Source organism: Staurois parvus, unplaced genomic scaffold (genome assembly GCF_062004578.1).
Source record: "Staurois parvus isolate SC_StPar_1 unplaced genomic scaffold, SC_StPar_1.0 ptg000701l, whole genome shotgun sequence".
NCBI lineage: Eukaryota > Metazoa > Chordata > Amphibia > Anura > Ranidae > Staurois > Staurois parvus.
In genome coordinates this window covers 229,486-253,396 of record NW_028318497.1, presented here as the reverse complement: position 1 = coordinate 253,396, position 23,911 = coordinate 229,486, and the positions used below count along the sequence as shown (strand labels likewise).

Here is a 23,911-nt window from a genome sequence, read left to right as displayed (position 1 = left end):
TGAGTTTTGTTGTGCAGATGTCACAAGATGATGAATGGGTTGACTCCAGAGAAAAGACAATTTGTCTTCAAACAAGTGCCTTTGGGAATACTACAGAGGAAATCACTCCATTGACTGCATAATTATTTGTTGTGTGGATGCTTTATGAATGATTGTGTGCACAAGTTATAACATTAATGAAAGCACACAAGAGGATAAAGAAGATCTAGTTACAGATCTCAAATGAAAAGTCGATTTGCTTTGGAACATTAATATTTCCAATAAATATGACAGTGATCTTTTTTGTGTCTTTATTTTGCATTTGGGTCTTTCAGGTCAGTAGTTTCTAAACATACGTGTTTAACAATGTTTGTTCCTTTAAAGGCCAACTCCAGGGAAACATAAAAAGTAAATAGGGCATTGTTCATCAATTACTTTACTCCTCTTGATCTTGTCTTGATTTCAAACACCTCTTCCTAAGGCATCCTTCAGTGTGATGGATCAGTCACACTTTGCTCTATGCTCTATGAGCCAAGCTAATTCCCTACCCTGGGGATCAGCTTTTTTCCTGCTTGCTATCTCCTTAGGCACTGGTCCTCTCATCCCCCCCCCCCCCCCATTAGTTCTCCTACCTCTGGAGCTTAGGAGAGAGGACTCAGGTACTGCAAGTGTCACCTCCATCAATAGGCGCTGTCCACATTGTGCAGACAGTGATGTGGACACTTGAATAAGGACGCTAGGAAGTAAAGCGTAGAAAACCAAAGGGCTGGTCACATGACTGTGGCTTCAAGTAAATAAAAGGTACATCTGGATATTTTTTTTATTTTGATGGTGGGGTTACCAATATCGCAGAGTTGGTATTTAAAGCTGAAGCAGACCTTCACCTCTAGATCATCTGAAGCTTTGTGCAAGGCCATATGCAATATAAATCAGCACTTTTTTGTAGCTTTTTTTTGTTTTTACACTTTAGGCCTGGCCACAGCCATCTGCTTTCATTCTGCTTAGGCCAGAATGACATGTCCCTGCTGCCTCAGCCTCCTGAAATTCCTTATCCCATACCCTGGAAAGCTGTATAAGTAGTTATTAGAGGCTGGCTTCATGAACCCAGAAGGGGCAGCCACCTTCCGATGACTGAAGAGAACCAAGGTGGTGGCACAGGACCTGGTCTGCTGCACTTGATCGGCAGATTGCACAAGGACAACACTGGGTCCACTAGGTGGGTGAATATCTGATTCCAGGACAATGCTGAAAGATAAGTAAGTAGAGTTAGAAAAAAAAAATCAGAGTGACTAAAGCTCCTCTTAATCTTTCAGCCATTTTAATTGTTTATTAGTAAAAGTCATCCCCGAAACTATGTCTTTCTGAAACTAGTTTAACCACTTTTACCCACTTCTTGCCCAGGCCAATTTTCAGCTTTCAGCGCTGTCACACTTTGAATGACAATTGCATGGGTCATGCAACACTGTAACCAAATTAAATTTTTATAATTTTGTTCACACAACTAGAGCTTTCTTTTGGTGGCATTTAATCACCACTCATTTTCTTATTTTTGTGCTAAATAAACAAAAAAATAAACTAAAAAAAAACAGGCTTTTCTTGGTTTCTATTATAACATTTTGCAAATAAATAAGCGTTCTTTATAATTATAGGCCAAAATGTATTCTGTTACATTTCTTTTGTGAGACAATAGTCGACCTGGCCATCATTTTACTATAGGCTGGATGGGAACTGGTTAAATAGTTTCTAGGAATCTGACTTACTCGAATTAAAGTGTTACTAAACCCAGGACTCTGCATTCACTCTATCTGGTCTTCCACAGTACACAGAACATGAAAATGCAATTATTTTAGTAAATATAAACTGCTAAATACCTTTTCTCATCAGCAGTTAGAGCAGTCCTGTGACTTCTATCAGTGTTCAGCAGAGCACAGTTTAAAGCTTGTAGGAGGAGTTTTCTCTAGGAGGATGTAGAACCCCTGATCTCTGTCTGGACAGTGCTGTTTGGCCCTGTGCTGATCACATGCACTCTCCCAAGAAAAAAAAAACCCCTCTAGCAATACACAACAAACTGAGCATGTGCAGTGTCTCCACACTTTATCTCTTATCAGGAGATAAGAGGGAGACACTAGAAGAAAGGGAGGATCAAAGAATACAGGATCAAACATATTTTTTTTACACAATGCAGAGTATTAACCCCTTAGGTTTCACAGTGAGTGTCAGGAATGGACTTGCCAGTAATGGTGGGACTCACCTGGCTTGTGGGCTGCAGTACCAGGGATGGCCAGCTGGTGCTCTCAGCAATCAGAGACTCAAACCTGCAGCCAGCCAAACACCTGAAGCTGATTATGCAGGTGTATTTAAGGGATGGCCAGACCTGCAGTCTGTGCCTTGGTGTGTGTTTTTCCATGGGCCCTGTATCTTGTAACCTGCGTTCCTGTTCCTGCCTCTGCCTGACTTGTTGCTGACCCTGCTTGATCCTGACCTCTGCTGACTTCTCCTGTTTTGATCCCTGGCTTGTGACCCTGACCATTCTCTCCGCCTGCTCCTCCTGTACCTACCTGCCCGATAGTTATCGACCCGGCCTGCCTGATTACATTGTGCTCTATATGTGTATGTACCTGTGTATCTGTATCAGTTTAGGTTTGGGTTTGTTTCACCTTGTTGTATGTATTTGTGGTAGCTTGGGGTTTGGTGCACTGCGTTTATGTTTGTATTGTTAGTCTTTAATAAATTATATTGTTTATAACTTATCTGAAGCCTGCGTTTCCCTGCGTCAGTTCACATACCTCTGGTTATACCCGGAGCCCTGATAGTGAGTATAGCAAGCATGCTTTACTGCATATACTGACTGATTTTACTGTTGTGGGTTTAGTAACACTTTAAAGTATATGTAAAGCAACCCACTTGGTTCAAAATAGAAATGAAAGGCAAAACATGTGTATAGATTTAAAAAAACATAAATACCTTTTTCTCCTTTTAAGAAGTGGTCACATGATTTCTGTTCTTTGGGGAGGAGAAACCGCAGAATACAGAACTTCCCAGTGAATGGCTGTGCAGAGGGGGGGATGTCAGGACAAGTCTGATGATTGGAAAAGAGCAGACAGAGTTCCCAAGACAGCCAGAAAACTGACTATGCTATGCTCTCACGCCTAGTGTGGTCAGTTTTTAATAGGAAAGCAGAGGGACTGGCAAGAACACCAGCGATTTCACACAAAGGAAGCAATACAAAGAGAAAAGGATACTTTGTCATACAAGTACATGGTGCAGCAGGTACATATCAGGAATATAAAATGTTGGGTTTGCATATTCTTTAAGAATTAAGCCCTGTCCAACTTCCCTTTCCTGTGACATTGACTTATTGGTTAGTAAAGACATTGTCATGAACAGGGAAATGGCAGTTGGCGAATTTTAGGGCTTGCTCACACTTGACTTCTTCCCAAACGCCCCTATAGTGTTAGACAGGTGTTTAACAAGCATTAAAATGATCCTCAACGGCTCCCTAAATACCCTATGCGCGGTTTTATAGGCATTTTAGAAGCGTTAAAGTTGACCACAAACGCCTATAATGAACTTAATGGTATTAACGCCCCGCAAATGCCTCTCAAACACTCTGCAAATGCCTGCCAGGCGTTTGAGGAGCATCACCATAGACTTGAATGGGAGAAGATGAAAGGCTTCAACTCCTCCTGACTGGACATGAGGCGTCAATTTTGACGCAACACTAATGCTTCAGTGTGAACAGCAATGTGTGCTGCCATGTGTATCATTTTCATAGGTGTTTGGGGAGCATTAAAACGCCCTTCAAATGCCTACTTTCAATGCTAGTGAACTGAGCCTTGGTCTGAAAGTGGCCTTGTAACCACAGGATCAGTTATACAGAAGGAACAACCTGTAAAAGAAGAGAGTATATACTATCCGTTTCTGTGTGGAAATACTTCTGCTTTGTTTCTCCCCGGCTGTACAGGTATGCCACTTTAGAGATGGTAAATGGGAGGATGGTTCAGCTAATTGTGGTTTAGGGGTCAAGTGGGGGAGGGGTTGTGGGGGGAGTATATGTATTTTTAGTGAACGTGCCCATTAAAGTCATAGAGATCAAGTCCCTAGCAACAAAGAGAAACAAGTCAAATTATCATTACAAAGAGGGAAGGAGAAGGACTATTGCCTACAGTTTTAGAACACTGTAATCTGAAGTCCGATTGGCTGCTAAAGGTTAAAGCCCTCTGTATATCCCTATTGACATTTGTATTGTTTCTTGAATAGGCTCAAAAGTATATTACCAATCTGCAGGTGATATTATAATATTTACTGACTGAATCTGGTCACAAGTTAGTCTTATTTTTTTCAAGATATTCCTTTTTGTACCATTTAGCTTTAAAGCTGTTTTAAACCCCAAAACAAAAATGTTAAATATTGCAGTTTGCCAATCATTAGCTGCGATAGCTGCTTTCAATTTCTTCTTTAGTGCCGGGTCACATATATGTGGATTGGATGCTGTTTGAACCGCATTCAATCTGCATAACGTGAAATAACATTGCTTCCTAAGGTGCCTGTTCACATGGGGGTTATTTACTAAAACTGGAAAGTGCAAAATCTGGTGCAGCTCTGCATAGAAACCAATCAGCTTCCAGGTTTTATTGCCAAAGCTTAACTAAACAAGCTGAAGTTAGAAGCTGATTGGCTACCATGCACAGCTGCACCAGATTCTGACTGCTTTTAGTAAATCTAGTTTTAGTAAATCCACCCCCATATGTCCGGGGCACTGGCAGTACAGTTTGATTTCTGAGCAGTGCTGTGCAGTTCAGGTGCAGATAATAGGCTATTGACTTCTACCGGGAACCGTTTCTAAACCGCATATGTGTGAACAGGATAATCCTGAGAGCTAATCTTGTCCTGAACCCGATGTAAACCTGACATGAACCGGGGAACAACTATTGTATCAGCTGTGAAACCTGAGCTTCAATCTGCACTGCACATGCGTGAATCAGCTCTTAGGCCAGGTTCACACCTGTGCGTTTTTTTAATACATTTTGCGTTTTGCAGGAACACAGTGCATGCCATTTATCATGATTTCCTCTGGATCACGTTCAGATCTATGCATTTTTTGTGGGCATTTTTTTTGGAAAGGGTCAGAGACTTCTTTTCCCGCAGCAGTTTGCATTTTTAGTCCGATAGACTTAAATGGAACAGCATATAAAACGCAAGTGCTGCATTTTGCGTGCATTTTTTATGTGTTTTTAATGCGTTTTTAATCTGCCCAGCAACAAGCTGGCCAAAAATAAAAAAGTAAAAATGAAAAACGAATCAATAAGGCATCAAAAATGCATGTGCAAAAATGCAAAACACACCCCAAAAAGCACTGCAGAAATGGATCAAACACAAGCTGCATAGGTGTGAATCTAGCCTTAGGCTTTCTTTTCCTTTAGCCTGGGTTCACACTAATTTGGTGTCGGAAACACAGCGATTCCTGTGCGTTTCCTTACCACATAGCAATCACACTGTGTCCATGCGATCTGCTGCAGGAGTCAATATTAAGTTACTAACATCCCAAAAGCAGAACGCAAAAGCACTGCGTTTGCCTGCATTGGATTGCATGGGTATGGACGCACATGTGATCTGATTCCAGTGCAGCAAAAAAAAAGAGGTGCCTGTACCTTTCTTGTGCAGAATAGGTGCAATTTGAGTCATGCAAAATAAATGAGCTTAAATCACACTGCACAGAATTGCATGGAATTTGCACAGGAAAGCAGTTAATGGATTCCATTGGCCAGAATAGTAATTTATTCTAACCATGGAAATGCATTAACACTTAAACACACTTATACACGCTTAACGTTTAGATGCATTTACACGCATATAGGTGTATTTAGCTTTTTTCTCTGCTGTTCAGCTCTCCTTCTGAATGCCCTTTTGATGGTTGTTTTTTAGCCTGTAAACACTCCTCTTCTAATAAACCTGTAAATGCCTATGTGTGCATGGATGCAAAAACAGAGGTGCTTTACAGGGTGGAAAAAAACCCACACCAAATTCCTGTAAAAGTGGTGGGTTTTTTTGCTCATTGTGCTCAAGGCCTTAGAATGTCTATATTCTGGATGGAGGAGTAATGGAGACAAATTTGGACAACAAAATATTAAAATCTGTCTCGCATTTGTGGTGATGTTCAAGAGCACTGACCACACAGTCAAATGCAATCTACTGAATTTAGAATTGTCCATAAATCTAGAGATGTGTAAGCTCACATAAGGTCCATTATGTTTATAAAATGTGGATGATATTGTATGAAACATTGACTGGAAAATATTTTTTAGACCTAAGGAAGTATAGACCCAATGACACCCAAGCATGCGCATGGCTTATTTTGTAAATCATGGCTGTACTGTGTTCTAGGTAGCCAACTGCATATACAATATGTCATGTCAAAGAAAGAGATACAATGGGTCCATGGCTGCAACAGCATTCCTTGTTTATTTATTTTTGTAATCTGTGATCTCTCTGCTAAAGATTATGCTAAAGAGAATGCTACACATTGAATAGATTTTGCCCTCCTATTCCCCTCCTATAGGTTTCCCCGTCCTGTTTGACCTCAGCTTCTTTGCAGTCTTTTCTTGTGAGGTCCTTACAGGCATCTATGTTTTGAAAGCTAAGTTCCAAGGAAAAAAAAGTACTTTTGCTGTGGGTCCCCCTACCCACTTCAAGGGTTAGCTGCTTGTTAATGTCCCCCGTTCTCATTCACAGGGGGTGGCGGTATCTGGGGGCTTTAATTGTCTTTTATTATTAAAAGAAGCTTCCAGATTCTAATCAGCCCCCTGCCTGAAGACCCCCACAACCACTGGGCCATGGTTTGGGGAAGAGACCCTTGTCTTCATCAACATGGGGACAAGGTGCTTTATCGGGGTTGAGGGAAATCTTCCACATATTTTGGGCATGTGGTCTGGTTAAACCACATGCAGTTTTCTTTTGTTTTGTGAGCGGTTCCCCTTGACATTGATACCAGTCCCTCATCAAGAAAAAGTGTCTAGTAGGTATTTTTAGAGGGAACTCAACCCCATTTTTTGCCTGGAGCTGAACTCAGTTAAGCTTTACTCATCCTTAACTTTACAACAATAGCAATAATAATTATCATAATGGTAATAATCAGTATTAGTACCAATAGGATCTATGAAATACAAGAGCAGACATTTTCTTTGTTTACTGTCTTACTTTTTACATTTGGCATAATTTCAATGTCACGTACCTGTGGTGTCACACTGCTCTAGGAATCCTTTTGCAATTTTCTGTCATACTGACAGCTTGTGTTATCACTGAAAATAATTGGAGAGATCAGCATTGATTGATCTGATGGATAGGTTTAGGAAAAAAGTAATTGTTATCTCTTCTTTTTTGGACCTAATTCTACCTAGGTCAACAGTGGCTGCATAAAAGAATGGCAGAATGATGAATGGTGGTGTGGCTTGGATGTATGATTGATATTCTCTATTGGTTTTAAAAGGGAGGACTAGCTACTAAGAGACAGAATTTGTTTACTCAAATACTAAAACATGCTTTGTGCATTTTGTTATTTTGTCTGTTTTAGATGTGTATCTGGGCCCTTTTTATGTTTTGTGTGCCAGGGCCTACTCCCCTAAGTTATCCAAAATGTTTTGGGCAAATATACACTTTAAAGCCCCCCACCACCACCACTTCTCAGCTGCACATACAGTGCTTACCTTAATTTCACCCCCCACCACTCTGTTGCTAGAAGCAAAGAAAGGCAGCCCTGTTGGTGGTCTAGTAGGTGCCCACAAAGGGCTGAGGACTCTCCTCCCCTCCATGTTGCCATGGTAGGCCAATCAACACACATGTGCACTGTCACATGGAGTGAGTCATGTGTTCCTTCATACATGAAGGTATTTGAAGTATTCTTTGTTGCCGATGTTTGAACAGAGCTATATGGAGTGAAGAAAAGTTGAGAATATGTTACTGTATATTATACAGAAGTAGATATTTACTTGTCATAGTTGAAGATGACTGTATAATCTCATTCATTTTATAATGAGAATCCATATCTATGACTTAATTTCATCAGTAATGATGATAAGAACTGATAATAGGAATAGGGTCGGGCATGGAAACTTATCAAGCTGTATACTAAACTACAATCCCACTCTTCCTGGGTGCTGCAGTTTTCCTGAAGATACACAGCCAGAAAGATTTAGAAGTGTATCTGCATATGCATGCATTCATTTCAGTGTAAACCCCTTCTGTCAACCTGCTAGACAATCAATGGAAGCCGCGGCCTGCATACATGGCTACAGCTCTGAAGATTGCAGGTTGCAAAATGTAGATTGTGAAGAAGTTTGATTTTAAATAAATATAATCTACACTAAAGACAAAACGGGGATGTATGTAAGCAGGTTAGAATCAGGTAGCTGCTGTCCCAGCTAGTAGGGTAGGGGCTAATGTTCTTAGCACAGTTCTTTGGCAGGATTCTTGGGTCTGACCCACTGCACCTGTGAGAATAAATTGGGACAGCGGGCTGGATCCCTGAGTTCAGGTATTCGGTGGCCTGTACCTTTGGCCTTGGTCTAGAGTCTGAAGGAGAGAAGGCCCATTCACTTTATCTGTGAGCACACAGCCATCAAGTATCCTTCTTTGGATAGACCTGGTATATTGCTCCACATTGGTCTGTCTTTCACATCTCAATCCTGATTTTTATCAGGTCATCAACACTTTCTCACGCAAATTCCTTGTGGTCATCGCTTCACACTCATAGTAGCACTGCCCTACCAGTACCAACCAGCAGGTAATTTCGTTGACAGTGCATTTGGGCAGGGCCCCTTCAGGAGGCGTTTGGGCGGCATTTTTCATCCACTGGTCTCAGTTTTTTCTTTATTAATTTTTGTTTCATAATTTTCGCCTGAGATATAAGAAATCCGTGGCTGTGTTCACATAACAATTTGTTCTTAATATTTCCTGGCGGTGTTTACCTCACCTGGAATCATACGTCATGCCTTCTTGAGCACTTCTGAAGAAGACATTTTTGTTGATCTCGAAACGTGTCAAGTGCGAACCATGCATGATCCATAATTAGATTTGCAATACCATCTCTGATGACACCGCTGCAATATGTATTGTAGCTTTATATTTATTTTTGAAGATTGTAAAAATAAAATTTCATACTGTTTTTATAAAAAATCTCTTTTGAATTGCTGAAATTTATCATACAAGTAAATTGTGGCGTTAAAGTCCCACCAAAAAAAGAGGACTTTTCCCCACCTTGTATTCCTTAGGGATGTTGGCACTTTATGTATTACAGTATATCCCTTCCTCTCTCTTGGGTCACTAGCTCATGGGGTATGAAGAATTGACATGCGAGAGTCACCTTAATGCATGTTACACATGTGTTTGCCAAGAGCAACAAAAGTACAGTCAGCGAGAGCCTGTCTGTGGAGTATACCTGTTATAGGTAGAATTGCTGCTTGACACTAGGGAGATGTTGTTGGCACTCCCTATGTCATTTTCCGTCTCCCATAGCAACCGGGGCAGAATTACACTGCGGAGGTGTCCATTCTGTATAGCGGTGCGGAAAGCTCAGGAGTTAAAGTTCAGTGCACAAAGGAGCCCACGCTATGTGCAAGGCAGGCTTCCATGCAGCTACCAGGACTGTAGTGGGAAACACTGGACAAGTGGTTATTTTCAGTGTTCGGCATGGCCTGCCTAATTGCAAGATGCAGTGGGAAGATGTACAACTAACTGGAGAATGACTGTTGTGCAAGTGTACGCGGTGCACGTTCATCTCTAATCTCTAGTAGAGGCCCGCTTAAAGTCAAGTATTCCCAGATGGCAACCTCAGCCTTGTCTCAGGACATTGATGAAAATGGCACTAAAGCAAAGGTACCCCATGTGTGGGAAATAGGGACCCTGTACAAGGTGCCTAGTATAGCCCAGAAGAGTGTAGCCCTCACCACGGGGATAGGCCTCGCATGTTTCCCAGACTTGGCACCTAACGAGATAAGTGGAAAACATGGAGGATGTGACACACAACCACCACCCTGCTACCCTGCCCCCTTATATGCTCATACCCACGTGCCAAGGCCAAGGAGAGAATAATTAGCCTAACGTTTATTAGGATTTATACGGATGTTAGGACCATTGTGTGTGTTGTTACTACTTATAGGACAGGGACCCCCAAAAACTCCATGAACCTCCAGAAAAATTGGGAGATAGTGATATATCAGTTACTCCCACTGGAGTTGTTGCACTACAAGAGGAAACTCAATATAATTCAAAGTATCATTGTACTAAGGCGGATAAAAATATCTCCCTAGTACCAAATATAGGATACCCCCAAGAAATACCTCTTGGCTATACAATTATAATATCAATATTACATCTGCACTCTGCAAACTGGGTCATATAGTACCTATGGTGGTGATTAGAGATGAGCGAATCGAAGTAGCCGAAGTGGAATTCGAGTCGAATATCGGAAAAATTTCGATTCGCGCCGAATCCGAAAAATAGCCTAATTCGGACGCGCGAATCGAAATTTTTCCGAAAATGGCGGCTGACATGTGCGGCGACGGAGCGGGGATGTCTGGGAAGGCGCGCAGACAAGGCGCGCTGACCCATAATGCATTCCTCAACGACATGTGATCGCATCAGCCAATCAGCAGCCAGCCAGCTAGCACTGTGTAATGGTCGAGCTATAAATAGCGGCCATTTTGGAATTCTTCATTTGCCTGCAGTCATTGAACAGAGGCAGACCGGTCTGTATTAGGGACAGGGACAGAGTTAGGGCCACAGAAACGATACTTGGGGACAGAGAAACGATACTTAGGGACAGAGAACTATTACTCAGGGACACAGAATTGTTAATTAGGGCCACAGAATCGTTACTTAGGGACAAAGAAACGCTAGTTAGGGCCACAGAATTCATACTCAGGGACAGACAGAATTGTTACTGAGTGCCAGAGAATTGTTACTTAGGGCCACAGAAACGTTATTAGGGCCACAGAATTGTTACTCAGGGACAGACAGAATTGTTACTGAGTGCCAGAGAATTGTTACTTAGGGCCACAGAAACGTTATTAGGGCCACAGAATTGTTACTCAGGGACAGACAGAATTGTTACTGAGTGCCAGATAATTGTTACTTAGGGCCACAGAAACTTTATTAGGGCCACAGAATTGTTACTCAGGGACAGACAGAATTGTTACTGAGTGCCAGAGAATTGTTACTTAGGGCCACAGAAACTTTAGTTAGGGCCACAGAATTGTTACTCAGGGACAGACACAGAATTGTTACTGAGGGCCACAGAACTGTTACTTAGGGCCACAGAATTGTTACTCGCACAGACACAGAATTGTTACTCGCACAGACACAGAATTGTTACTGAGGGCCACAGAACTGTTACTTAGGGCCACAGAATTGTTACTCGCACAGACACAGAATTGTTACACAGGGACACAGAACTGTTACTGAGGGCCACAGAACCGTTACTTAGGGCCACAGAATTGTTACTCGCACAGACACAGAATTGTTACTCGCACAGACACAGAATTGTTACTGAGGGCCACAGAACTGTTACTTAGGGCCACAGAATTGTTACTCGCACAGACACAGAATTGTTACTCGCACAGACACAGAATTGTTACTGAGGGCCACAGAACTGTTACTTGGGGCCACAGAAACGTTAATCAGGGACACAGAATTGTTACTGAGGGCCACAGAACTGTTACTTAGGGCCACAGAATTGTTACTCGCACAGACACAGAATTGTTACTCGCACAGACACAGAATTGTTACTGAGGGCCACAGAACTGTTACTTAGGGCCACAGAATTGTTACTCGCACAGACACAGAATTGTTACTCGCACAGACACAGAATTGTTACTCGCACAGACACAGAATTGTTACTCAGGGACACAGAACTGTTACTGAGGGCCACAGAACTGTTACTTAGGGCCACAGAATTGTTGCTCGCACAGACACAGAATTCTTACTCGCACAGACACAGAATTGTTACTCAGGGACACAGAACTGTTACTTAGGGCCACAGAACTGTTAGTTAGGGCCACAGAATTGTTACTCGCACAGACACAGAATTGTTACTCGCACAGACACAGAATTGTTACTGAGGGCCACAGAACTGTTACTTGGGGCCACAGAAACGTTAATCAGGGACACAGAATTGTTACTGAGGGCCACAGAACTGTTACTTAGGGCCACAGAATTGTTACTCGCACAGACACAGAATTGTTACTGAGGGCCACAGAACTGTTACTTGGGGCCACAGAAACGTTAATCAGGGACACAGAATTGTTACTGAGGGCCACAGAACTGTTACTTAGGGCCACAGAATTGTTACTCGCACAGACACAGAATTGTTACTCAGGGACACAGAACTGTTACTGAGGGCCACAGAACTGTTACTTAGGGCCACAGAATTGTTACTCGCACAGACACAGAATTCTTACTCGCACAGACACAGAATTGTTACTGAGGGCCACAGAACTGTTACTTGGGGCCACAGAAACGTTAATCAGGGACACAGAATTGTTACTGAGGGCCACAGAACTGTTACTTAGGGCCACAGAATTGTTACTCGCACAGACACAGAATTGTTACTGAGGGCCACAGAACTGTTACTTGGGGCCACAGAAACATTAATCAGGGACACAGAATTGTTACTGAGGGCCACAGAACTGTTACTTAGGGCCACAGAATTGTTACTCGCACAGACACAGAATTGTTACTCAGGGACACAGAACTGTTACTGAGGGCCACAGAACTGTTACTTAGGGCCACAGAATTGTTACTCGCACAGACACAGAATTCTTACTCGCACAGACACAGAATTGTTACTGAGGGCCACAGAACTGTTACTTGGGGCCACAGAAACGTTAATCAGGGACACAGAACTGTTACTGAGGGCCACAGAACTGTTACTTAGGGCCACAGAATTGTTACTCGCACAGACACAGAATTGTTACTCGCACAGACACAGAATTGTTACTGAGGGCCACAGAACTGTTACTTGGGGCCACAGAAACGTTAATCAGGGACACAGAATTGTTACTGAGGGCCACAGAACTGTTAGGGCCACAGAATTGTTACTCGCACAGACACAGAATTGTTACTCGCACAGACACAGAATTGTTACTGAGGGCCACAGAACTGTTACTTGGGGCCACAGAAACGTTAATCAGGGACACAGAATTGTTACTGAGGGCCACAGAACTGTTACTTAGGGCCACAGAATTGTTACTCGCACAGACACAGAATTGTTACACAGGGACACAGAACTGTTACTGAGGGCCACAGAACCGTTACTTAGGGCCACAGAATTGTTACTCGCACAGACACAGAATTGTTACTCGCACAGACACAGAATTGTTACTCGCACAGACACAGAATTGTTACTCAGGGACACAGAACTGTTACTGAGGGCCACAGAACTGTTACTTAGGGCCACAGAATTGTTACTCGCACAGACACAGAATTCTTACTCGCACAGACACAGAATTGTTACTCAGGGACACAGAACTGTTACTGAGGGCCACAGAACTGTTACTTAGGGCCACAGAATTGTTACTCGCACAGACACAGAATTGTTACTCGCACAGACACAGAATTGTTACTGAGGGCCACAGAACTGTTACTTGGGGCCACAGAAACGTTAATCAGGGACACAGAATTGTTACTGAGGGCCACAGAACTGTTACTTAGGGCCACAGAATTGTTACTCGCACAGACACAGAATTGTTACTCAGGGACACAGAATTGTTACTCAGGGACACATAATCGTTTAATTAAAGAGTATGTCAGACAACATGCAGAGGAGTGGCAGAGGAGGCAATGTTTTAGGAGCGAGCAGACGTGGCAGCAGAGGAAGGGGTCGAGGCAGCACTATTCGCAGCCAGAGGCCAGTGCTCCCGGTGTCATCCAGCGGTCGTGTCTCCACCGACAACCCTGCCGTCATCGATTGGTTGGCTCGGTCGTCTTCCTCTTCCCAGGTCACCTCTGACACCTACAGCCAACGGTCGGTGGGTACGTCAGACACAACCGTTAGTTGGCATGGCCCGGGACCAAGCCCACTGAAATCACGTGTCCTCTACCTGCCCCTGTCCTTTGGTGTTCCCTCACCAAGCGAAGTATCGCATGCTGTGGGCTCAGCCCCACTGTACAGTGAGGAAGAGCTAACAGAGGGCGGTCAGGAACGGGGGGAGACATCCGCCTTTTCAGCAGCCAGGCGAAGAAGTAGTGGCGAGGAGAGTGGCCCGGTAGCCGGTCTAGAGACAGGTCTGTCTCCTGACCCAGACGCAGCCGAGGGGGCTAGTAGTGAGGCGGAGACCCTACTTGATGATGAGGAGGTTGATCGCACTTGGCAGCCTCGTCGTCATCAGGCAATTTCTTCCGCATCATCAGGAGAAGAGGGTGGCAGCTTGGCAGTGAGCGAAACAGTCGGTGGGTTGCCCAGGAGACAGCAGCAGGGTCGCAGCAGTGTCAGTGGAAGCAGTGTCAGTGGAGCCAAACGGCCACGGAGTAGAGCACCAGCTCCACTGCAGCCTACCACCACGGCCAGTAGTGGTGCCGGTGTGCACGGAGGAAGCAGCAGTCAGCCAGTGAGGAGTATCGGGGGCAAAGTTTCCTACTCGGCGGTGTGGCAATTTTTCGTCAAGCCGCCCGAGGAAGTAAACGTAGCCGTATGTCGACTATGTGGCCAGAAAGTCAAGCGTGGCCAGGGGGCCCATGTTGGGACTACAGCGTTGCGGCAGCATATGCAGCGTCGCCATTTGGTGGTCTGGGAAAACCGTGATAAAGATACGGCGGTTCTGCCCGCCCCAGCCCCCGCTCCATCACCCGCTCCGTTACTTGCTCCGTCACCCGACGTCAATCGCCCTCCATCAGCCAGTCAAGGCTCCAACACCTCTGCTGAGGGGAGTTGTCGCTCGTTGGCATCTTCCGCTCGTTCAGATGCTCCTTCTCCTGCTACTCCTCTTCACGGATTCCGTCAGCAGTCTTTCTTGGAATCCGTTTCCAAGAGACAACAGTTTGCGAGCATGCACCCGACGGTGCAAAAGCTGAACGTCCTCCTGTCCAAGTTGCTGGTGCTGCAGTCCCTCCCTTTCCAAGTGGTGGACTCAGCACCTTTCAGAGAAATGATGGCTTGTGCCGCGCCGCGGTGGAGAGTGCCAAGCCGTCATTTCTTCGCCAAAAAGGCAGTGCCAGCCCTGCATTCACATGTAGAAGACATGGTGGGCCAGTCTTTGAGCATGTCGGTCTCTGCCAAAGTGCACGGCAGCGCCGACGTGTGGAGCTGTAACTACGGTCAGGGACAGTACATGTCATTTACGGCCCACTGGGTGAACGTGGTGCCGGCACAGCCGCACCAGCAACTTGGACAGGTCACGCCGCTTTTGCCTCCACGTTTGCACGTCCTTGGTCCGGTAAAGATGTCCGCCTCTACCACCTCTTCTTCCGCCGTGTCCTCAGCCGCCACCCCCGTGCCAAGTCCCATTACCCGACCGGCATATCACATGTGCAGGGCGCAACGGTGTCACGCTGTTCTGCACCTGGTATGCCTTGGCGAACGTAGTCACACAGGGGAGGAACTTCTGAGTGTAATGAACAGAGAAATCGACAGATGGCTGTCTCCGCGCAAACTCAAAATCGGAACCATGTTGACCGACAACGGAAAGAACATGGTGTCTGCTCTGCGTCAAGGAAGGTTGTGCCATGCGCCATGCATGGCTCACGTGTTCAATCTGGTTGTCAAGCGGTTCCTAAAATCCACCATCCCACTGCAAGACATCCTTAAAATGTCACGTAAACTTTGCATGCATTTCAGCCATTCCTACACCGCAAAGCACACCCTCCTTGAGCTGCAGCGGCAGAACGGAATTCCACATCATCGCCTGATCTGCGACGTTGCAACAAGGTGGAATTCAACCCTACACATGTTAGACCGCCTTTACGAGCAGCGAAAGGCCATCACCGATTTCCTGATGTTACAAGCGGATAAAGGTACTCCCCTGTGTAACTTCGATGTCAGCCATTGGCAGCTCATGCGTGACACCTGCCGCTTGCTCAGGCCCTTTGAGGAGGCCACGCTATTCGTGAGTCGGCAGGACTATGGGATGAACGACGTCATTCCTCTGTTGCACGTCCTTGAACAAATGCTGTTAACAATGGCTGGTCAGGGTGCGGTAGACGTGGCGCACAGATCTCAACGCCACATGACCCCTGTGGGGGCAGGACAGGAAGAAGAGGAGGAGGTAGAGGAGGACATTTGTGCTCAGGAATTATTGAGTGAAATGGGTGGTTTTTCCACTCAGCGGACAGGAGTGGAGGAGCAGGAGCATCTGGTAGAGGAGGAGGAGGAGACAGAGGACCCAGACGCACCGTGGCAGTATGCTGTGGAGATGGAGGCAGGGAGTCCCTCGCATTCCTTGGCACAAATGGCCCATAGCATGCTCGGTTGCTTGCGTAGCGACAGCCGAATAATAACCATCAGACAGAGGGATGACTTTTGGCTGTCCACCTTGTTGGACCCTCGCTACCGTTCAAAAATGGTGGCCTTTTTCACACCTGCTGAGAGGGAGGCCAAAATAACGTACTATAAAAACCACCTATGTAGTCAGTTGGTCTCTGCCTTTGTGCGCCAACGTCCATCCTCAGACACTGTGGGCCCTGTGCGCTCGCGTTCCGCTGCCATGGCAGCAGGGGAGGGGTGGGGTGGTAGGAGCAGTGGCAGCTCCACCAGCAGCGGCTGCCTCAGTCTGCAGTCGATGATGAGTAGCTTTCTTCACCAGCGCAGTGAGGAAACTACTAACCAGCCGCAGCAGCAGCAGCATCAGGTGGACCTGGAGCAGGACCTCAAACAACAGGCTTGGGCCTACTTGGACAGCACCCTGCCAACCGAGGTAGACAATCCCCTTGACTACTGGGCAACGAAACTTGACCTTTGGCCCCAACTAGCTGAATTTGCCCTTGAAAGGCTGTCATGCCCGGCCAGTAGCGTGGCATCGGAGCGCGTGTTTAGTGCGGCAGGAGGTATTGTAACTCCGCGGAGGACACGACTGTCCACCCAAAGTGTGGAGAGACTCACGTTTGTGAAAATGAATCAGGCGTGGATTAGTCTGGATTTCAAACCACCAGTTCCTGACACAACTGACTAAATCCGCCATGAATCATGCCTCAAACATGTGCCACTTTCAGGTCTCCTCACACACTGCTGGTGTGTTCCATTTTTTGTCATAGGGTGCTGGCAGATTACGGGCCTCCCATAGCTGCTGCCAGGCCCCTAATCTGCCATGGGCCCCTATATACCGCCTCCTCATGCTGCTGCCAGGTCCAGAGTCTCTCATGGGTTCCTGTACGGCCTCCCATTGCTGCTGTCTCCATCGCCACACTCTGCCATGTGCCACTTTCAGGTCTCCTCACACACTGCTGGTGTGTAGAATTTTTTGACATAGGGTGCTGGCAGATTATGGGCCTCCCATTGCTGCTGCCAGGCCCCTAATCTGCCATGGGCCCCTATACCGCCTCCTCATGCTGCTGCCAAGTCCAGAGTCTCTCATGGGTCCCTGTACGGCCTCCCATTGCTGCTGTCTCCATCGCCACACTCTGCCATGTGCCACTTTCAGGTCTCCTCACACACTGCTGGTGTGTAGAATTTTTTGACATAGGGTGCTGGCAGATTACGGGCCTCCCATAGCTGCTGCCAGGCCCCTAATCTTCCATAGGCCCCTATATACCGCCTCCTCATGCTGCTGCCAGGTCCAGAGTCTCTCATGGGTCCCTGTACGGCCTCCCATTGCTGCTGTCTCCATCGCCACACTCTGCCATGTGCCACTTTCAGGTCTCCTCACACACTGCTGGTGTGTAGAATTTTTTGACATAGGGTGCTGGCAGATTACGGGCCTCCCATAGCTGCTGCCAGGCCCCTAATCTGCCATAGGCCCCTATATACCGCCTCCTCATGCTGCTGCCAGGTCCAGAGTCTCTCATGGGTCCCTGTACGGCCTCCCATTGCTGCTGTCTCCATCGCCACACTCTGCCATGTGCCACTTTCAGGTCTCCTCACACACTGCTGGTGTGTAGAATTTTTTGACATAGGGTGCTGGCAGATTACGGGCCTCCTATAGCTGCTGCCAGGCCCCTAATCTGCCATAGGCCCCTATATACCGCCTCCTCATGCTGCTGCCAGGTCCAGAGTCTCTCATGGGTCCCTGTACGGCCTCCCATTGCTGCTGTCTCCATCGCCACACTCTGCCATGTGCCACTTTCAGGTCTCCTCACACACTGCTGGTGTGTTGAATTTTTTGACATAGGGTGCTGGCAGATTACGGGCCTCCCATAGCTGCTGCCAGGCCCCTAATCTGCCATGGGCCCCTATATACCGCCTCCTCATGCTGCTGCCAAGTCCAGAGTCTCTCATGGGTCCCTATACGGCCTCCCATTGCTGCTGTCTCCATCGCCACACTCTGCCATGTGCCACTTTCAGGTCTCCTCACACTGCTGGTGTGTAGAATTTTTTGACATAGGGTGCTGGCAGATTACGGGCCTCCCATAGCTGCTGCCAGGCCCCTAATCTGCCATAGGCCCCTATATACCGCCTCCTCATGCTGCTGCCAGGTCCAGAGTCTCTCATGGGTCCCTGTACGGCCTCCCATTGCTGCTGTCTCCATCGCCACACTCTGCCATGTGCCACTTTCAGGTCTCCTCACACACTGCTGGTGTGTAGAATTTTTTGACATAGGGTGCTGGCAGATTACGGGACTCCCATTGCTGCTGCCAGGCCCCTAATCTGCCATGGGCCCCTATACCGCCTCCTCATGCTGCTGCCAAGTCCAGAGTCTCTCATGGGTCCCTGTACGGCCTCCCATTGCTGCTGTCTCCATCGCCACACTCTGCCATGTGCCACTTTCAGGTCTCCTCACACACTGCTGGTGTGTAGAATTTTTTGACATAGGGTGCTGGCAGATTACGGGCCTCCCATAGCTGCTGCCAGGCCCCTAATCTGCCATAGGCCCCTATATACCGCCTCCTCATGCTGCTGCCAGGTCCAGAGTCTCTCATGGGTCCCTGTACGGCCTCCCATTGCTGCTGTCTCCATCGCCACACTCTGCCATGTGCCACTTTCAGGTCTCCTCACACACTGCTGGTGTGTAGAATTTTTTGACATAGGGTGCTGGCAGATTACGGGCCTCCTATAGCTGCTGCCAGGCCCCTAATCTGCCATAGGCCCCTATATACCGCCTCCTCATGCTGCTGCCAGGTCCAGAGTCTCTCATGGGTCCCTGTACGGCCTCCCATTGCTGCTGTCTCCATCGCCACACTCTGCCATGTGCCACTTTCAGGTCTCCTCACACACTGCTGGTGTGTAGAATTTTTTGACATAGGGTGCTGGCAGATTGCGGGCCTCCTATAGCTGCTGCCAGGCCCCTAATCTGCCATAGGCCCCTACATACCGCCTCCTCATGCTGCTGCCAGGTCCAGAGTCTCTCATGGGTCCCTGTACGGCCTCCCATTGCTGCTGTCTCCATCGCCACACTCTGCCATGTGCCACTTTCAGGTCTCCTCACACTGCTGGTGTGTTCAATTTTTTGACATAGGGTGCTGGCAGATTACGGGCCTCCTATAGCTGCTGCCAGGCCCCTAATCTGCCATAGGCCCCTATATACCGCCTCCTCATGCTGCTGCCAGGTCCAGAGTCTCTCATGGGTCCCTGTACGGCCTCCCATTGCTGCTGTCTCCATCGCCACATTCTGCCATGTGCCACTTTCAGGTCTCCTCACACTGCTGGTGTGTTCAATTTTTTGACATAGGGTGCTGGCAGATTACGGGCCTCCCATAGCTGCTGCCAGGCCCCTAATCTGCCATAGGCCCCTATATACCGCCTCCTCATGCTGCTGCCAGGTCCAGAGTCTCTCATGGGTCCCTGTACGGCCTCCCATTGCTGCTGTCTCCATCGCCACACTCTGCCATGTGCCACTTTCAGGTCTCCTCACACACTGCTGGTGTGTAGAATTTTTTGACATAGGGTGCTGGCAGATTACGGGCCTCCTATAGCTGCTGCCAGGCCCCTAATCTGCCATAGGCCCCTATATACCGCCTCCTCATGCTGCTGCCAGGTCCAGAGTCTCTCATGGGTCCCTGTACGGCCTCCCATTGCTGCTGTCTCCATCGCCACACTCTGCCATGTGCCACTTTCAGGTCTCCTCACACTGCTGGTGTGTTCAATTTTTTGACATAGGGTGCTGGCAGATTACGGGCCTCCCATTGCTGCTGCCAGGCCCCTAATCTGCCATGGGCCCCTATACCGCCTCCTCATGCTGCTGCCAGGTCCAGAGTCTCTCATGGGTCCCTGTACGGCCTCCCATTGCTGCTGTCTCCATCGCCACACTCTGCCATGTGCCACTTTCAGGTCTCCTCACACACTGCTGGTGTGTAGAATTTTTTGACATAGGGTGCTGGCAGATTACGGGCCTCCCATTTCTGCTGCCAGGCCCCTAATCTGCCATGGGCCCCTATACCGCCTCCTCATGCTGCTGCCAAGTCCAGAGTCTCTCATGGGTCCCTGTACGGCCTCCCATTGCTGCTGTCTCCATCGCCACACTCAGGTCTCCTCACACACTGCTGGTGTGTAGAATTTTTTGACATAGGGTGCTGGCAGATTACGGGCCACTTTCAGGTCTCCTCACACACTGCTGGTGTGTAGAATTTTTTGACATAGGGTGCTGGCAGATTACGGGCCTCCCATTGCTGCTGCCAGGCCCCTAATCTGCCATGGGCCCCTATACCGCCTCCTCATGCTGCTGCCAGGTCCAGAGTCTCTCATGGGTCTCATCGCCACACTCTGCCATGTGCCACTTTCAGGTCTCCTCACACACTGCTGGTGTGTTCCATTTTTTGTCATAGGGTGCTGGCAGATTACGGGCCTCCCATTGCTGCTGCCAGGCCTGTAATCTGCCATGGGCCCCCGTACCGCCTGGTCACGCTGCTGCTGGGTCCACAGTGTGACATGGGTCCTTGTACCGCCTCCCATTGCTCCCACTGCATGTGCCACTTTCAGGTCTCCTCACACTCCTGCTGGTTTCCATTTTGTCATAGGTTGCTGTATGGCCTCCCATTGCTGCTGCCTCCACCGCCACACTGTGGCTCCAAACACCGGTTTTGGCCCCGTGACTGGCCAAATGAGTGAAGTGTGCGGTGATTCTAAGATCGACGGCACTCATCTGCATGTCATACTGAGTGACAGTATTATTTCTCTTCCCCAGCAGACTCCAAGGGCATTTAAATTAAAGGTACAGTGTTCTGCACTAATATTAAGTCTCTCTGAAGCCTAGAAACACCCTTTTTTAAGTTAAATTCACAGCGAATTTATTCGACTCGAATCGAATATTGTCCACGAATTCGCCGAATCAGTCGAATCGAATTTTTCATTTCTTCGCTCATCTCTAGTGGTGATTATATACCAGCCTCTCCACCACTAAAACTAATTTAAATACTGCACAGGAGATGCAAACACAAAATTATTTGGGTTTAAAGGCAGTTGCGGAAGTCAACACACAGACCTCTGCCAGTCCCCCCAAAAATCTTAAAGCCAAAAAGAGGTAAAAACTTCTGAGTCCTCTTAAAATATTTCAGCCACTAACAGGAGGAACAATTAGAGCAATAGGTCACTCTCCTAAAGAAGTCAGAGCTTTGTCGGGAGTGTATAAGTAAATAAAAACAAAAATCTAACTGTGCAAAAAATAAAGATCTATCTGTGCACAAACAAAAAACACATGTCATAAAAGGCAATAAATATAATCTAGACTGAAATTGCTACTATATGGAAGGCAGAGCAGAAAACAATAGGAATACAAGACGGCCCCCCCCCCCCAATAGTTTATGATTGCCAGAAAAGCTTCAGTAAGGGGAAAAGGGAGGAATTCATGCTTAGTAAGGGTTAAATGGGGGGCAGGAATATCCTAATTTTCTTTCTCTTTTTTCTGGAACATTATTTCTTTTATTTTTCAGAATTAAAGTGTTCCAGCACAATCGATTGACTATTTTAAGAAGAAAAATCATGACTGGGCTTCCGACCATTTAGCTGGACATACTCTTTAAGGTTAGCCTGATAAACATGTGCAAATAAGCTAACAAAACAATATATGCAATGTTTAAGGAATTCCTGTTGTCAGACTAATCAATTCAACAAAAAACTTCCCATAACTATGTGCATTTAACATATTTTATGTATGTTATTTACCTGTACGAGTCTCTATGTGTAAACAACCAAAAATGATCTCAGCAGCCCCAGCAGAATTAGATCTGTCACTGAAGTGATACTTCATTATATTTCATTTTGCTCCACCCTGCAACTACATAATAGGTTATATAGTTAGGTGAAGTAGCTGGGCCAGCACAGACAGTAATTAGACACTTTCAGGAGAGGAAAGGGCTATGAATTGCAAAAAAGGAGGAGGCTGTACTAGAAAAATGACTCTTCTTGGAGTAGTCATATTTTCTAGCAAGTTCAAAGGCACTTTGCAATTAAAAAAAATTACAGTAAAGAAAGCCACCGCAAGTAAGCATTAAAAATACCTTATTTGTCTATGCTTTTCCCACACATATTTAAGATGGTAAATGGGAATGGTGAAAAGTGAAAATAATTCTACATCAAGAAAAATGGCACTTTTTGCTACCCAACCTGCATGAAGCCATCACTCCCTCAGTGATGATTTTTCTTCCAGCAGCCCTGTGCAACTGTAAAGTTGATGATCTACTGCTCGTGCAACCTATGCAGGTTCCTAGGGGCCTCTTAGATCCTGGGGGCCATTATAGATAGGGGTTGCAATAGGCACTTTTTACTTTGTTCCTTGTTCAGGCCACAGAAGTCCCTAACTGCCCTTATCTTCTGCTGTTCACTGTCTGTATGATAAAGTATGTGCTGAGGCTGTAAAGACTGCCCTGAGTCCAGCCAGGGAGGGTATCTGGTGACAACTGACATTTAAAACCAATATACCAGAAATTTGAGTCGTATTTTAACATTTTAAATCAAAGTACAAATATTTTCCAAAGTACATGGCAAATTGTTGTTGTAATTGTCATGCTAATACTATTGTGGTGCAAATTGCTAAGTACTTGGTGAAAAGTTCCTATGATAAGAAAGTGTTTTACTGTAGGGGGCTTGTAAAGTGAAAAATAGACTGCTGTGCAGAATGAAGCAAGGAATTTGCAGTGATGCTGTTTGCCTCTGGATTGTGTAATGAGGTTTTCAAAACTAGATCTATGACTTACTGTTAAGATCCATAGTGACATCCAAAGCTGACCATTCATGGGGATCCTAGTAATCTGTATTTCAGCTGACTTCTATTGTTTCTATTGCCATTAGGCTGGTAACAATTGCATTTAGTAGTCCTTCCCCTAAACATTTACATGAATTCTTGGGCCACCTGTTACCGGAAAGTTTGCTTTGCTAGTTGTCATCTTTATACAAAGGCCTTTAGTTAATAAATGAAAAAACAGGTTTGCGCTAATAATCCCACACAATTTATAAAAAATATGCTTAATGTGTAACTACATAAATCTTGACATAAATAAATTATTAAAAGTGTCTAATTAAATGTGCAAATGTCCAACACCAAAACTTGTATCTGTATCAATAAACAAGATCTTCAAATCAAAAATTCTTCATGTGAAAACTACAAAACCACCGTGCACAAATCCACCACTGAATAGATTGAATAAACTCGCCAGAGCAATGTGCTGGTCAAATTATAAACCAGCATAAGCGCTTGTGCTCTGGGAGTAATGGTCTGCAGATGAATCTCAGCATATATGGAACAATTCAGTATGGCACCCCCTTCTTCATAAACTTCGAATAGTACTCAGGAAGCAAGAAAGGAGAAACTCATAGTGCCGCAACGTATAAAAAGGAATTTATTTAAAAATGTATCATCCC

General features: G+C 46.2%; 1 long non-coding RNA gene across 1 annotated transcript in view; it reads left to right on the top strand.

Moving 5' to 3' along the window:
• Positions 1-23,911, top strand: part of LOC149446018 (uncharacterized) — a 146,549-nt gene that overhangs the window by 8,011 nt on the left and 114,627 nt on the right. Inside the window, exon 2 of the long non-coding RNA XR_016306283.1 lies at positions 21,985-22,075. This is a non-coding gene — a long non-coding RNA (uncharacterized LOC149446018). The remainder of the gene's footprint in view (positions 1-21,984; positions 22,076-23,911) is intronic.